At 40.5% G+C, this 16,523-nt stretch overlaps 1 long non-coding RNA gene across 1 annotated transcript; it reads left to right on the top strand.

Annotated features, from left to right (window-relative positions):
- Positions 1-3,132: 3,132 nt before the first annotated feature.
- Positions 3,133-6,887, top strand: LOC137446507 (uncharacterized). The gene is made up of 3 exons (XR_010988662.1): positions 3,133-3,167; positions 5,425-5,657; positions 6,799-6,887. It is a non-coding gene; the product is annotated as an uncharacterized lncRNA (long non-coding RNA).
- Positions 6,888-16,523: the final 9,636 nt, after the last annotated feature.

The following is a 16,523-nucleotide window of genomic DNA, read 5'->3' as shown; positions in this document are numbered from 1 at the left end:
TATCCATATAACCCACAGGGGAACATGTCCATCTGGCAGAGGACCTGTGTGAGGCCGCATCAGCTGCTGTAGGTCTTCAGATGAAACAGGCAGCAAATGCTTTGGTTCAGGAAGTTCTCAATTAAACTGAGATTGTTTGGGGAGGCTGGGGAGGCTGCCACTGGAGGTGCTTATGAATGACCTCCAGGAATGGTGCCAATCAAGCAGATCCTGAGAGAGATGATGGACCATAAGCCTGCCAGGAGTTCTTTCTGAGGGATTTCAAGCGGCCAGGAGAGCAGCAATTACATGAACAAAAGGTAAAACATTTTATACCTCATCATGTGTGCCTCATAATGGAAGGGTAATGGGTAACTATTACATCAGTTTTTATTGACAAACAGCAACTATTACTTAATCTGCAGATATGGATTTCACCATCAGGTAGAAACCAATAGAGATAACTAATTTTTCAAGAGTGCTGTAGTCAGTTTTCACACTTATTTTTTTATGACCCGAATAATCTAATCTTTAGGGTCAGATTGTAAAAAACCAGTTTTTTATAACCATAAAGCTTGTAGAAAAAAAACCCCAACAACCAAAATCAAACAGATAGGGTAGATTAGCTTTTATTTCTTGGTTGGATTGACAGTATGCTCCCTCACACTAGCTGATATTTCCATATTGATTGCTAGGAGCAAGTTATACATTAAGGGAGAAGAACCTGCAGAGCCTTTTACTGCACATCACACCACTGATACACAAGGTTGCATTGTCAGGATAAACTGACCAAGCAAATCAAGAATTTATTTTGGAGTTAAATTTACTGAGATGTTTTTAACTATCAGTGGTGATAAGACTCAAAGTAATTTTCTCCTTATTTCTAGTGAAAGGCATACTTTTGACACTTGCTGACCAAGTGTAGTCATGTTTCTCACCAATAGGCAGATGACTGAGAAAACCCTCTCTGCTATACAGTTATTATTCAGCTTGCATTTACATGGGAGACATGTCTGAGAAGAGTGACTACAGCTTTACTGCATGGAGGGAATTAATACCAGCTGCCAGATGCACAAAAAGCAAAACTCCCTGAAACATTCCTAATTCTGTCTTTTGAAGATGTTTCACAACCAAGGTGAATATTCTCCTAACCTGGGGTAGAGGCAGTGCAGCCACAGAGAGCAGCTTCTCCCCTCTGTCACTGTGGGTGGATTTTGCATGGGCTTCAAAGTCCTCCTGTGTGTTGAGACCATATCACTTTCTGTGTGGGTCTGAACCAATGCTCACCCAGCATCCAAACCTATGAAACTGAACCCTCACACAGGTGAAAGATGCAGATGAGCTAAGGAGCACAGCTGGAGACAAAACAGAGCTTGATTTGTCCATAAGGACATTGCTGAGAATGGCACATAGCTACTGTGATGTTGTGATATTGTGGGAAACAAGAAGGGCAATAAAGGGTGGGAAGTTTGTTTTGGAGGATGCTTCAAATCAACCTGCTTGCAAGACTGTTGTGAACATAGCATTGGAGACATCTTGCCAACAAACACATTGGAACAACCACAGAGCATGAAGTTTCTTTCAGCTACATCTTTTCTATCTTGCTAGTGATTTAGGGACATCTCTTCAGGAAAGGAAAGCTGAGGTCATTAGATGATTCAGGAAAAGGCTATGATTGAGTGGGTCCAGTGTGTGAGCACAAAGCATCACTGTCTTTGAGTGGTGAGCTTCCTTCTTTCTTGGAACAACATCTGAGAGCCAAATTAAGTGATTTCCACCCCCTCTCACTTCGGGTGGGCTGACCTCAGAAGGGAGTGGTAGACAAACCTGCTGGGAGTAACTAGCTATTTAAAATGGATCAAAATTGCAACTGGGAAACTTCCTGAAAGGGTTATTGGAGAGGGGACAGGGAAACACCCAGGACATTCAGAAACAGCTAGCCAGTGAACTTGGAAAAGAAATAGCAAAGCAAAACAGTTTCTCCTCCATTAATCAAGAGAAATAAAGAAATTAATTATCCTTTGGAACTGATGGAAAATCAGGTCAAGAACAGAAATATTCATGCATTTGCTCTACTGGAGGGTAAAGAATTTCCAAGCCCAATTTCTTTTGTGGAAACCTGGCTCCCTATGGCTCTGAATGAGATGCAGAGAATGTTCCACTGCATGTGGTGTGCTGATTCAGGATCCTTGCCAGGGCAATCACTCCTGAAAACAAGAAAAGCAAAATTGAGCTGCCAATTTCCTGATGTTCAAGGGAGAGGGAGGCTCCAGATCGTAGGAAGAGCAGTAAGGAAGTATGAGTTCATTTACTTCCAAATCACTCAGTGTCCTTACTTGTGCTGCTGCCTCAGATAACATTTGTTCAAGATCAGTTTCTCATTGCTCTAGAGCTATATTGATAAACAACCCAAAAAAAGTACTCCTGAAACTGAAGATATGAGGGAGTAGACTGATATGCTATGGTAGATGAAACTCATGGAAACATGAGTCCATCTGGGGCATAGTGGGATGTGGTACCTCACTGCTTGTGGAGTCCAGAAGCAGACAGGAAGCCCTTCTGTGGAGGACAGCCTTTAAATTTATGCAATACATGTCATAAGGTCATGGACAGTTTGGGCTGTGAAGGACCTTTAAAGGTCATCTAGTCCAACTCTTCTGCAATGAGGAGGGATATATTCAACTAGATCACATTGCCCATGTCCTTTCCTTCATACCAAATTCTATCTTTCTGAATCTACTTACCAGGACTTCTCTCCCATCCCTTCTTTTTTTGTGCTTACCCTTTTCCTACCAGTCTTCTGGCCAATGCCATGTTATGTTGGCAGTAGTGTTGGTTCAAGTGGAATTTTGTGCTAGAGATCTCCACAGTCGCTTCCAAGCAGCATCACTGTGATTCTGGGGGAGTGCCAAGCTCTGCTTAGTTCCAGAGTTGCCCTCTAGAATTGCAATCTCATTATACATTCTGTGATTTTCTGCAGACACAACTGCTGGTGGCTATGAAATGCTCACAATATATTGGAAGAGGCACCCAAATGGTCTGATGCAACTGCCTTCTATCACCTCTTTTGAAACACACTTTTGGATGGTGTCTCTTCCTTCCTATTTTAGCTTCACTCTTGTTTCAAGTATGCAGACAGAAAAGAGAAGAAAACTTTGTTTCCCCTATTCTTTCTGCCAGCCTGCAAGGTGAGTCTAAGATTACATAAAAGTTATATTAAAAAAAATATATAGTTGGCTTTCTGTCATCTGCAGGCTGCTAGGGCAACTGGAGTGCTATCTCTGTTTTAATAGCATGGAATTAACTCAGCCCTTGTTAAATGATTGAACATTTGTTTTATCAGCCAAAGTCCATTTGTAGCATCAATGACTGTTCTAGTTCCCCCCCAGTGATGTCTCAGTGTCTTCCTTTTAATGTGAAGAATCACTCCATGAAAGTCCCAACACCCCTCCAGTGAATACAGGGATGCTTGGACCACCTCGGAGGTCATGAACTGGGAGGGGAGAATTTATGAAAGCATACACACATGGGGTTCTGTGCCCCAGGAAATTAAAAATTGATAGCAGCAATACTGAGCAGCACCACTGTCGCCAGCACCTGGCAAACCGCTTGTTTACAGCTCAGGAGCTCACGTAATGCATGTTCCAAGGAGGCAGGTCTGGGCAGGTGCAGGGAGAGATCTCCACAGCCCCATTGCACCCAAGCCAGACCAAGCCATGACTCAGTGAGCAAACACAGCTGAGCACTGAAGCCTTGACTGGTCTTGCTGCAGTAGTACCTGAAATTTCTGTTTGCTTCCCAAGAGGGTTTAACAGTGAGGAAATAACTAGGCAAGGCAGAAGAACGGCAGATAACATTTGCCTCTTTTTGACATAAAACTACTTTCAGCAGCATCTTTCAGTACTAACATTCCTACAAGGGAGAAACGGTAAATAAACCAAGTTATCATGGGACAGGTCATAAATAATAACAATAATAAGAGTAATAATAATAACAACAACAATATTTTCAATTAATCCCTTTTTTTTGTTCTTGTTGTAAATGGGGATACTTTGACACAACAGAAGCACGCACCAGGGAATGATACTGTGCTGAATAAGGAAAGGGTAGCTCTTGTATTTCTCAGCTTCTCCTTTCTCTACAGTCCCATAAATATTTTGTAAGGCTAGTGTAGGACACATAATGGTAAGCCTCTGAAAATGCCCTTCTGATCTCATGGCTCAACTTATTATTTGGAATTCAGCCCTTGGCAATTGTGGGTGCCTTCTGTGAAAAGCAATTTCTGTCTACTTTGGTGTTCAAGACATGCTGTATAAATTTAGAGTGCTCTTCTGAAGGGAGCTGTTAAAGATGCTTATCACATGGGCTAAGACACACAGAAATGACCCCATGGTCCAGTTTATGGCAGTATTATGATACAGAGCCTGCCCTCCAAAAAGTCATTGCTTAAAAAATGCAGTCCTTCAGGTTGACATTTTGTTATCTAAGTTCCTATTGCTTCCCTTTATGCATTTATTGCTATGTAATGTGAAAAGGAAAAACAGGAAAAACAAAACAAAACATTTCTTGCTTTAGACACAGCAGAATTTGTTATTACTTTATTCAGAAATTCTGCACAAAATTGCTTAGCCTCCAGAAACTGCGCATTACAGGTGATGAAGATGTCAGAAGGTCCACCTGAGAGCCCTGACTGTTCTCAAAGGGATACATATAGGTGGAAAATGATTTGTAATGAGCATCATTCAACAAACCACATCTTCCATTTGTGAACTGACTGTGAAGAGATTGTAATTGTCTCGAGCTGTTTGCTGAATCACTTCTGGAAATCATTCTTCACTAGAAGTTTCTTGGAGAGTGATTTGCTGGGAGAATTTCAAACCCAACATTTGCAATTTGAGCTATTTTTATGAGGTGTGTCAGTTCTCTGGTAGGATCTGTTCCCTTGTTAGATGAGTGTAGCTCCTGAAGTTCAAATTTCTGAGTAATCCCAGTTGTGAATATGAATTTTGAAACTTTGCATAGGTGTCCTGGAATATTTGTTTTAAGTCTATTTGAAACAGGCTTGTTTGTTTGCTTGTTTTGGGTTTGGGGTTTGGTTGGGTTTTTTTGTGTGTTGGGGTTTTTTTCTTCCCCCCAAATATTAGGAAAACAAACCAAGCAAGTTTAATACAAATGCATTACAGCATTTAAATGAATATCATGGCTGCTGTAAGTTCCCATGACCAGGCTCTGTGCTTTCAGTGTGATGACTGATTTGCAATCAGTCATGTTTCATCTTGGATCTCACAGTTTTTGGTGAACGATGTTGTTGAAATGGTGGGGCTAAAAGAAAACCTGTCAGAGGTCAGGTGTAAGCAGAAAATGTTAATGCTGGGGATGACTTGATGCTTCATGTGACTTATTCAGGATTACTGAGTGTTTAACCCTGTTATTGCTCAAACACAGGCATTCTGCTGACTTGGGCAGAGGCTTTCCTGGTGTCCTTCATCTCCACCACAGCAAATTAATTTCTAAACTTACCTCAGCTGAAACAGTTGGCAGGCAAGAGATTAGCTGGAAATGAGGTCGTCTGGAAAGAACACCCTGTCCCTAAATACCCCAAGAGAGACTGTTCACGCCTGAGGCTGCAGTGAAGAGCCTTATGCTGGATGAAAACAGGAGAAGGTTCATAAGACAAGGTTTGTGTTTCTGTTGGCAATGCTGTACAAAGTTGTTCCAAAATGGTTTATATTGCCAAGGATTTTTTTTCTTCAGGCCAGGCTTGGCTTTTCCTATTCATGTCTTCATAATGACAGCTCATGTTGAAGGTGAGAGAGGGTGGAGCATATGGGAATCAGTCAGAGGATTGTTTTCTCCTTGCAATTAGTTGGTGCTGCTCCAAGCTGTGCAGTGCTTTGGAGGAAAGTTGTCTCTGAAGAGCCCAGCCATGAAGCTGAGGACCAAGACAGTATCCACAGAGACAACATAGTCCTCTCCTCAATCCCTTCCAACACCAAACCCAAATGTCTGACGACAAAACTTGCTTTCTGTGGTGAGTCAGCTGAAGGAAGGCAGCTGAAAATGAGGTTCATGGGTTTGCTGAACTGGAAAGAAAACAAATCCTTTCAATACTTGCTCTGTGCTCTTCCAGTCATGGAGGAAGTGAAAGCCTTATCTTTTGGTCACAAAAGAAGTATTGACAAGACCTCAAATAATCCCAGAAAAACCTGTTCAAATAAAAGTTTGCACAGCACAAAGCTGTGAAAATTAAAGGGTTCACTAAGTCTCTCATTCAGTCAGGATCTAGCACTCCCTGAGAGCCCTGTGCCTTTCCAAATTAACCTAAGGAAGACAAGATGCCACTGGCACCTCTCATCCTCCTGGAGACAGACAGAAATGAGTCTGGCACCTTTCCAGAAGAGAATGGAGTGGTTAATAGAAAATCCTCAATTATAGGTGATCAGGATTCAGCCTGGAGCTCCTACTACTGGATGCACCATTGGTCTTCCTCAAACCAAGAGTCTATAGTTGAAAAGGCAGAAAAATGAACTACTTTAGCCCAGTAATGATTTCATAAATGCACATGTCTGAGTAATGATTCCCTGTATTATGCCATCACGCCTGGATAATCTAACACTTTGAATTAAGCCCTCCTGGTTTACCCATTCTGTGCTGAGAAATTCTGCTGGTGTTCAGCAAATCATTGACCCCTATCAAGTCCTTACAAGTGCAAAATCACTCACTTTATTTATATGGGCCATCCTACAGGCCAGATTTATAGGGCAGACAAAGTAAGTGCACCTGTGTTGATATAGTGGTAATTGCATTGTGTTTTGTCAGGGGGAGCCTGCTTAAAGACGGTGACTTTCATGGTGCAGCTTGATGGGGTCTGGCTAGAGAACAGTACAGCTGGCCAGCAAGCAGGGGTGAACAGGAACAAGACTGGATCTGTAAGTGGCTTTTGTGGCTGTTCTATTCCAAATAACATATATTTAAAACAACAACAACAACAACAAAAAACAAACAGCAACACCACCAAAAAAACAAACCACCACCACCAAAATAACCCCCAACAAACCACAAAACAAACAAAAAGCCCAACCAACCAAAAAACCAACCACCAAAACCCAACCCAAACCAAAACATTTTGAAGAGAGGGGAAAAAACCCACTAAATGGCTGTATGGGGATTAACAAGGTAGTTTACCATTGTATTAGAGGGGAGGAAGTCTTTTGTGGAAAGTACTGTGGGGAAGATGATTGTTTTTACTTGCAGTTATTTTCCCTGCTTCCCTGTTGTTCTTTTCTTCAGTTCTGTAGAAAAGGCTTAGAAAGTGGTACAAATCATATTATTTGTTAATGGGCCAGCCTGGGGAGTGCAGAATTTTTAGTGGTCTGAAAAGAGAACAAGCACAATTCCTGTTATTTGTTAATCACTTCTATGTGCATAACTTTAAAAAGTTGTTTTAAATATTTATCTTCCCTTTTCTCCAAGGATTTGTGTTCATTACATTTAATTCCTTCCTGAACCCAACCCTAGTGGGCATAGAGAAGACAAGACTCACAAGGAATAATTTAAGGTCTTCAGTTCCCACTTGAAATCTGGAAAAGAATCTCCGAGAGCCTTCCATCAGGGTGACATTAGAAAATGAAACAAAAATAAATAAAAGATTTGTTTGAGTAAGCAGCTTCACACCAAGTCACCTTTTAGGATTACTAAGAAGTGTCACTCCATGACAAGTTGCAACAGTGCTATCTGCAAGGGAATGGATCAGTCACAGAATAAGCCCTGACTTGTCACAAACTTTTAGTGAAACATTAAATGGCCAGTCTCCATGAGTCTCAATGCAGTATTGCAGCTATCATGCAAATCGACCAATAAATAGACAATCCAGATTTCTTGATTCTTAGTCACTTCATATGTCTTCCCAGGAGCAAGGAAATGGCTTAACGACATTTAACTACAGTTAGACTTCGACTCCTTCATTTTTTAACTTCCCGATATTGCATTAACTGCTTGTGACATTGCAGAGTTCCCTTCATTTTTTTCATGGAGTAAAGGACCGTTGAGTGAGTCATTCTGCACTGATAAGGGAAGACTGTGTGGTCTGTGGCAAAGCCCTAGTGAAGATTTTTGGGTCCTGCTGGACCGTGAGTAGAAATCCCTGGATGGATTATGATTGCATGAGGATGTTTCTTGTATGAAGCAAATCACTAAAAAGCATTCAAACACCAGAACATTTTTTTTTTTTCCATTTTTTGTTTTCAATTGAAAGCACTTCTCTCAGCTTGATAAGGTTGAAAATGTAAATTGGTTACTCTTGCCTCTGTGAATAGATTTTGTTATTTTTTGCGATATTTGTGCGTCCTTAATGTCTCACAAGTTTTACGTGTGAGATGTAAATTTTATCATTTCTAAGGCTTTGTTCTTAAATGGCCATCATCCAGTCAGGGAAGATAAGTCTAGTGATTGAAGTCACCAATTACAAAATCTGGATACTGAATGCTTAAAGGTTACAGCTTGCAAACAACCAGATGACGAGAAAATACTGGGTGTTACTAATCGCTCATCACAGCCTGCTTAAGAATGGCATTTCCAGGAATCAGGATCAGTCTGCAAATGATTCACTAGCTGTAGAAAGAACTACATTCAAAGCACGTACTATTTGAAGTGAGTGTTGTGATCAGTTCAGTAAATATCAAAAGCTGCTTCCCGTTGGTTACAGGGGAAGGAGAAAATCAAAGTCAACTATGTTTTTCACATAGCTTGTTTTCAGTTAAATACTGACATCAAAAGTTTGTCAGACATGTAGCCTAACTCTGTGTTACACGCAGTGAAGCAATGTCCCACTGCAGTTGGTTACAAAATTCCTATTCATTTAAACTCATGTCAGAGGACTGATTTTTTTTTATTGACACATTGGGAAGCAATTAATTATTTACCCATCAGCCTGAGAGAGCATTTCAAAAAGATTTATTTAAGGTGCTATTCTTTAAGAATCATTTTTTTGAGGCATGTTATACCTTATACAGTTCATTGTCCTTAAATACCTTCCACTCAATTAGTTTTACGCTTTTGTTCAGGAGAGGAGATGGATAGGTCTCTTCAGCTGGCAACGTTTTCGCTGTGTCAAGCCAAAGGGACACTAATTAGAGGGAAGAGAGAGAAATTTGGAAGTTACTGTTTGCAGAGGGCACTGTAGAAAGAAAACTTTGTTGTGAGCATCTCTCTCTCACATTAAACATGCTGAAGCTGTACTCTTCTGACCATAAGATTAATGATGCCAAGCCAGACATTATACCCATGTCTCAAGGGTCACAAGCAAGCTTCTTCTTTTATCATCTGTTTCTCATTTTGTTGTCCACTTAGGTATTTACTAAAGAATTAGTACATATCCAGGTTTAAATAGATTAAACTAAAACCATGCCACTTTTTACTGGATGCATCTGCTCTCATTAGTGTAACTTGTTGCTGTTGGCATGAAGTACTTTAATTAAAATGACAACGTAGTTTTCTGTGAAATCAGTGCCTGGTCCCAGTGGGGCTCCTCAGACAGATGTGAATAGCTGGTGCCCACCATGATGGCTGAAGAAAGAAGCCAGGGCTGCCCACTCACCCCTTCAGATAGTCCCTCATGGAACGCAGGAGTGTAGTGCTTCCACTTGTGTTAGACCTGTTGTATTGGTTTTTTTGTTGCATCTTCCCTTATTCTTTATTAGATTTAATCCAGCTTCTCCCAGTAATGCCTGTGAACACTGTATAATTTATTAGTGACTTAGGCATGGGATGCATTGATTGGTGAGCTACTAAAAGCAGATAGAGACCCTGAGATGATGCAGGTATCAACTCTGTAAGGAATAAAATTGCATCTATGAAATATTGTATTAAAGTCTGCAGGCATTGTCTACCCTGTTGCCCATGTGGCCATCAGAGTGATTTCTCAGTACTGCTGTGCCTCAAAACTCAAGAGGGGTTCCAGAAAATCCTGTAATTGCCTTGGAATTATAAAAACAAAACAAAATGAAACAAAACAAAACAGGAAATTAACAGGCTCATTTGCCTTTCTGATTTTTTGAGATGAGATTTAACAAATGCATTCAGGGATATTTTCCTACAATGACATTGGTTAGAAACAGGGCTGTATCAGGAAACTACTACGGCATGTGAAGGGCATCAATGTTTTTAAAGTGCACCATTAATATATACTCAGACTTAAGTCAAAACCTGTCAGCCAGGCCATTTCTCTATGATTTTGGGCCTGGAGTGGGGTTTAGGACATGCCCATCCTAACCAGCTTCTCCAGTTAGAAGCCAGTGTTTTCCTGTTTTCCATGTGAAATCTACCCCAGTACCAAAATAAAAGCATCCAAATTACAAATGTGGTTGCCCAAAGCTCCAGAGATAGTAAACAGAGGGAAAGGCTCTTTTAAGAGTCATTGGCAGACAAGACCTTGGGGATCACCCCCCGCAGCTTTTATTGTTATAATTTTACAAAATAATATTAAAAAAATCATTTCAACAGGAGGATGACTCAGTTTTCTAAAGGCATGAGAGGTAGTGGAAGATCCAAGTCATGTCTGACTGACAACACAATTTCTGCACCTCCCTCTCAGCTCCACCTTGTCCTAGTTGCTTAATGTAATGGCACCATTTCCAAGGGGAAGATTCTGTCAGCTCTTAACTACTTTTGCTATGAGAGAAAATGAAAATCAGCCACCTACACCTCACAGAGCCATTGGAGTGGTGTGGTTAAAGCATTTAATAACAAGGCTTATGGTGAAATATGAGACCTCAGCTTTCCATTCTTTCCATGGCAAAAATACAATTAAGCAATTGAGTGGTTTCTGAAGTGCTTTCAGAAAAGTGTCCATCCTGTCCACTTGCTAGGGTGAGTGATAGCCAGGAGCAGTCCCTGATGTGCATGGGTCCAGGAAACGCATTTCTTCTCCCAGAGTACTATAGTGCACTTCCGAGATAGGAAAACTTTCTCTTTCAAAGTGATTAAACAGCAATTCAAGCACTTTTGGATATCAAAGTACAGCAGTGGTTGACCTAGAAAGAGCATGAAAATGCCCTGGACATGATGAGCTATATGAAACAAATATGGTGAGAGACATATAGAGCTCTACTTGGAGTATCAAGGTAGATCACTAGCAGACCTGGAGTTAAAGCATGCAGCCCTTGATGTCCTCACAAATCTAATGACTATAGGACAGAGGTGTTCCTCACTTGCCTGCTCAAGCCAATGGTGTGTTTTACTGGGTTTTGTTTGTTTGGTTTTTATTTCTAGGAATCTTTCTTGCTATGCTCTTCTTAGTTAGCAGCATGGGTAAGTTGTGAAGAGGAGCCAGAGAGCAGTCTGCAGTGAGGAAGTGTTTATGTGGATGAATACACTTTCCACCTATAAATGCAATAAAGGGAAAATGCTACATGAATTCACTTGCTGTCTGTTTTGCTCCAGTGTCATGGCCCAAGAACAATCAACCAGAGTCATCCATGTGTGAAAACCCTAATACTAGAAAAGGCTCCTGTGTTTTCTATTTGTGATACCTCTTTAAAACAACTTTCCTCTGTAAGTGGATACAAAAATAACTCTTCAGGTTATGGATTGTAGCAGGGAGCTGTATTCATTTAGTGGCGTAGCTGCATTGATTGGCATCCTCCCGCTCAGAAGAAATGTTTTTAACCAGCCAGAATAACAAATACTGCTGAAAAACCTACATGGGTTACATTGAGTGCATTCAAATGTAAAAGCAGCTAGGTGCTCCAGGAGCCAAAACATGACTAATTTTAAATGTCTGTGGTTAGGATTAGTTGTTGTTTGTTGTTTGAACATAGCAGCACCTACTGGCTCCAGCCAGAAATCAAGACTTCAACACAGTACATGTAAAAGGTAGTGAAAAAGAGGTTTCATCCTCTTTGAGTGCTCTAAGTCTCGGTAGTGTTTGGACACCACTAGAACAAAGGAGCATCAGGAGGGGATGGAAGCACTTCTCTGTCTACCCTGGGCTGTCTGTGCTGTGTTGGACAGGCTGTGGAGCCTCATAGAGGGGCAGAAGCTGGTGACAACATATTGTGCATGGTTCTGGGTGGAAGGACAAAGAAAGCTGGATGTGTGATGGAGCTGGAGAGATGTCAATGCCTCAATGGCATGCCACAATTTGCAGAGGATGTGTGGGGTGCTGTGGGAGAAGGGGAATCACTGGTCAGAATATAGTGTAAGATAGTGGGATGGGCAGAGGTGACTGGAGAGTATCAATGACATTTTCTCATCCAAATGTACTGAATTAGAGGAAAACAACAGAGATTGTAATAAAAAAAAAAAAAAAAAAAAAAAAAAAAAAAAAAAAAGAAGAAGGAAAAGAAAAATATTGGGAAGATCTCACCAGAAAAACCACCTTGAGAAAACCTAAAGCTAAGCTGTTTGTCTTGGCAGTTACCAAGCTAGGGCAGTTGTGCCAATTTCATGTCCTGCCTGCAGAATGCAGGACACCTTGGCAGCATCCTTTTCCACCCAACCCTTTTGGCAAAAGGCATGCAGCGCAAGCAGGCATTAGCATCCCTCCTCTCTCTCCCCCATCTTTACTTCGCAAGATCCATACCTCTACCCTGCCTCCCTGAAACCAGGATTTGCAGACAGATCTGGGCTGTTGTGGAGGCAGGTGCAAAACTTCTTCACACTTTCTCCTGAACTTGGAGAATATTATCTAGAGAATAACATTGAACCTTCCATGACAATTTGATTTTTTTCCCCCAGTAGGAAATGATAATTATCCACACAAGTAATTTTCTTTCACCTAATTTTTAGTTTTCTTACGTAAGAACATTTTCTTTTGTTATGACATTGTTCCCATGGAAAACACTGTGGCCCTAGGGGTAGAAATGCAGTCAAGAAAATGATTTTTGCAGCAGTACTTTAAATATATAAGGTGAAGAACAATTTTGTCTGGGCCAGGAATCAGGGAAAATGAAAAGCAGTGAAAATCTGTTCAGTTCCATTTTAAGAGCTTTCTTTTAGAACTTTCTCTATATAATGGCTTAGAAATGTCCAGGGAAGTTCTTTCATTTCTGGTTTCCACCTCAGACTGGAACTGAAACAAGTATTCTTATAAGAAACCTTGTTCTTATGAAGAGATTTCCAATTATTGCCTATGTTTTCATCCTCATGAGGTTTAGATAAAACATTCATTTCCCCCCCCCACCCTTTTTTAAACCGAAGCCAGACTCAAACCTGCTGAGGTTTCCTCATCACTAATTAAAGCATGCATGTGAAATTATTTGCTGCAAAGGTGATACATAGTGTTAAATTAAAATCAAATGCATCAAGAACAACTCTCTCCTGCCTGGCAGCTGTATGGGGTTGGTGCTCTGAAAGGATAGTTTCTGTTTTGTCACACTTTTTTCTTAAACTTTCCAGAAAGGTACAATAGAAGGAGATCTGTAGGGTGGGTTTGGTTGGGGTTTTTTTGTTTGTTTTTTTAAACCTTGAGTTCTAATCTTGGAAAAAAAAAAGATCTAATTTTCTCTTTCATCATTTTATTTAATTCTCCCTACACATACAGGGACATTGATGTTGATGGCGGGATACAATGTGGCGAGCAGCTTCATTGTTGTCCAGGGAGGATGGGGGTGGGGTGTGCACTGCGCTTGTTCCCTATCTCAAGCTGCACGAAGGGAGGTTTAGGCTGGAGGTTAGGAAGAAGTTCTACACAGAGAGAGTGATTGCTCATTGGAATGGGCTGCCTGGGGAGGTGGTGGAGTCACCATCATTGGAGGTGTTCAAGAGGAGACTTGATAGGGTGCTTGGTTGCATAGTTTAGTTGATTAGGTGGGTTGGATAAAAGGTTGGATGCAATGATCTTGAAGGTCTCTTCCAACCCGGTCTGGTCTGGTCTATTCTATTCTATTCTATTCTATTCTATTCTATTCTATTCTATTCTATTCTATTCTATTCTATTCTATTCTATTCTATTCTATTCTATTCTATTCTATCCTATCACTATGGCCAGCACTCCTTGGACAGCAATATGATTTTCTTGTCTGCAGCAGAAGCCACAACTCTTTGCCCAGTTTAACTTAATTTTCTATCTTTAACTAAATGTGTGGGGTTTTTTTCCCCCCCTCAAGAACATCAAGCAAAGGTCTGTATTGCTGCGAAGTGGTAGAAATGCCCAAGAAATGAAGCACCACAATCCTCACTTGACCGCCATCCTTGTTTTATTGAACAACATATTATGACATTCATTGACTGCATGTATGTTTTGCCTAAGGGAAAGCCCAGCATCAGTGCAGTGTGTCCAGCCTGAAATCAGCCACTTGCAAATCAAGGTAGGCACCTTGCTCTTTGCCAGTTACCTGCAAGCTGTATGCAGAAATCACAAACAATATTGCTGAGCTCCTTCTAAAACACTGAATGTCACATTTTCATCCTGAGAGTTGGGTTGGTTGGTCCTCAACTGTGAGCCATTTAAGATTTCATAGAATCATTAAGTTTGGAAATGACCTCAAACATCACCAAGTCTAGCCTATTACCCAAGGCCTCATGACTGCTAAACCATGGCACTAAGTGTCATGTCCAATCCCCTCTTGAACACCTACAGCAAGACATCTTCAAAGTTATGTATGACAATTTGCTACCCTGATTTTTTGTTTTAAACTTTGCAAAAAGTGATTATTTGAGTTTTTCACTTCTTAATGCCACAAAATTGCTCATTGGAATGGGCTGCCCGAGGAGGTGGTGGACTCACCATCACTGGAGGTGTTCAGGAGGAGACTTGATGGGGTTCTTGGTGCTATGGGTTAGTTGTTTAGGTGGGTTGGATTGGTTGATGGGTTGGACGCGATGATCTTGAAGGTCTCTTCCAACCTGGTTTGTTTATTATTATTGTTTATTGTTTATTATTATTATTAAAAGCTTCCTGAGTAGCAATATCTAGTGGCCATGAGTTAATGCTAAGCTACTTCAAATAAAAAATTAGTAAGGATGTTTAAAACTAGAAAATTTGTAAGGTTGTAAAAACTTTTTAGCCTTCACCTTTTAAAAATTGGTACTGGATGGAGTCACTTAGGGCTCCTGAAATATTTAATGTAGAACAAACAAAAAATGAACATTTGGAAGGCTCAAGGATTCATACTTTTGAAATCTGTGAATGTTACACAGGAAAAACTGTCCACCTTTTTTGTGTGCTACCTATATCACCAACCTCTGAACACAGCAAAAGAAAGGCAGTTTCTGTGCTCAGTGTATGTCATAAAAGGAGACCAAAATCAACTTGTAATTGTTACTTTTGGGGTGGCAATTAAAAAAAAAACAAACCCAAAAACAACAACAAAAAACCCAAATGAAAACAAAACCAGTGTTCCCCTTCTCCCTGCAGTCTGTGAGATAAATTCCCCTGAAATTGGCAAATATTTGATCCCAATGACACAGAGTACTGTGAGATTGGAATGATATCAATTACTCTCCATTACTACCTGAGGGCTTGTTGCTGTAGTGGTTAATAAGCCAAATCCTAAGGTGCCCTTTGCATTTGTGGGTAAGGTCGATAGCAATTAAGGAGCAGAGGATCTGTGGTACAAGCAGCACAAGTACAGTACTGGTGGTTTTTTTTTTTAAGTCAGTTATGTTACTCAAGCACTGGTGGATTTGGTCAGAAGATGGGTTGTGCACAACGCTACCCAACCTCAGAGGTCTACAGAGAACCAGCTCTCCCATGATTCTGTCTACACTGTGGAGCTGTAATTCATGGCTGTATGTCACCAAGGAATAGCTAGTGGTGAGTGCATTTGGATTATAGCTAAATCAAGTAAGTGCAGAGAGAAGCCAAATGACCCTTAGAGTGTTTGAAACTTTGGAGATGATTTTTGACAAGATAGATAAATTATCACATATATCATGTTAGACAGATTATCACACATGTTATCACATTTAATGGCCATGGTGGCCTTGGATTGACAGTTGCACTCAATGATCTTAGAGGTCTTTTCCAAAGGAAACAATTCTATGATTCTGTATGTGGACAAACTGTTCTCATATATAATTACTTGCCATGTTACAAGCATATCCACTGTCTCTAACCCTATCTTTAGTTTTAATTTAGCTCCATCATTGGGCTCTCTGTGCACTTGATTACAGAAATTTTCTTCTCAATAGGATGAGATAAAGTCATCTGTTATTGTGACCAAATCTTCTTGAGCTGCTTCTTGTAAATCTTGATATTTTTAAGCTAAACTCCTTTTTGTAGTGCAGATGTCAAAATCTTCACTGAAAGCTGGACTATCCAGGAGTGTCTCATGTCAACAGAGTTAACTTTCTTAGACATACTTGTCCGGAGGAAGTTTCTTTATGACCTGACTTATTTTCCATAAACTCATCTTGATTGCATTAATTATGGTGTTATCTGTTAATTATTTACTGATTTTCTCCCATATCAGATTCTGTGTGCAGTCAATTCCAGATGATTCAACAGATAGTTATGCCAGGCTTTATCAGTGGTCTCTCTCTACATTGGTGCAATAACAACTCCCAGGCTTTGTGACTCTAATTTTCCAAGACCTGTTACAGAT

This window comes from Melanerpes formicivorus, unplaced genomic scaffold (assembly GCF_026170545.1).
Source record: "Melanerpes formicivorus ecotype bairdi unplaced genomic scaffold, bMelFor1.0.p_v2 SCAF_17, whole genome shotgun sequence".
Classification (NCBI taxonomy): Eukaryota; Metazoa; Chordata; class Aves; order Piciformes; family Picidae; genus Melanerpes; species Melanerpes formicivorus.
The sequence above is the reverse complement of the archived record's forward strand: the minus strand, read 5'-3'. Positions and strand labels throughout refer to the sequence as shown.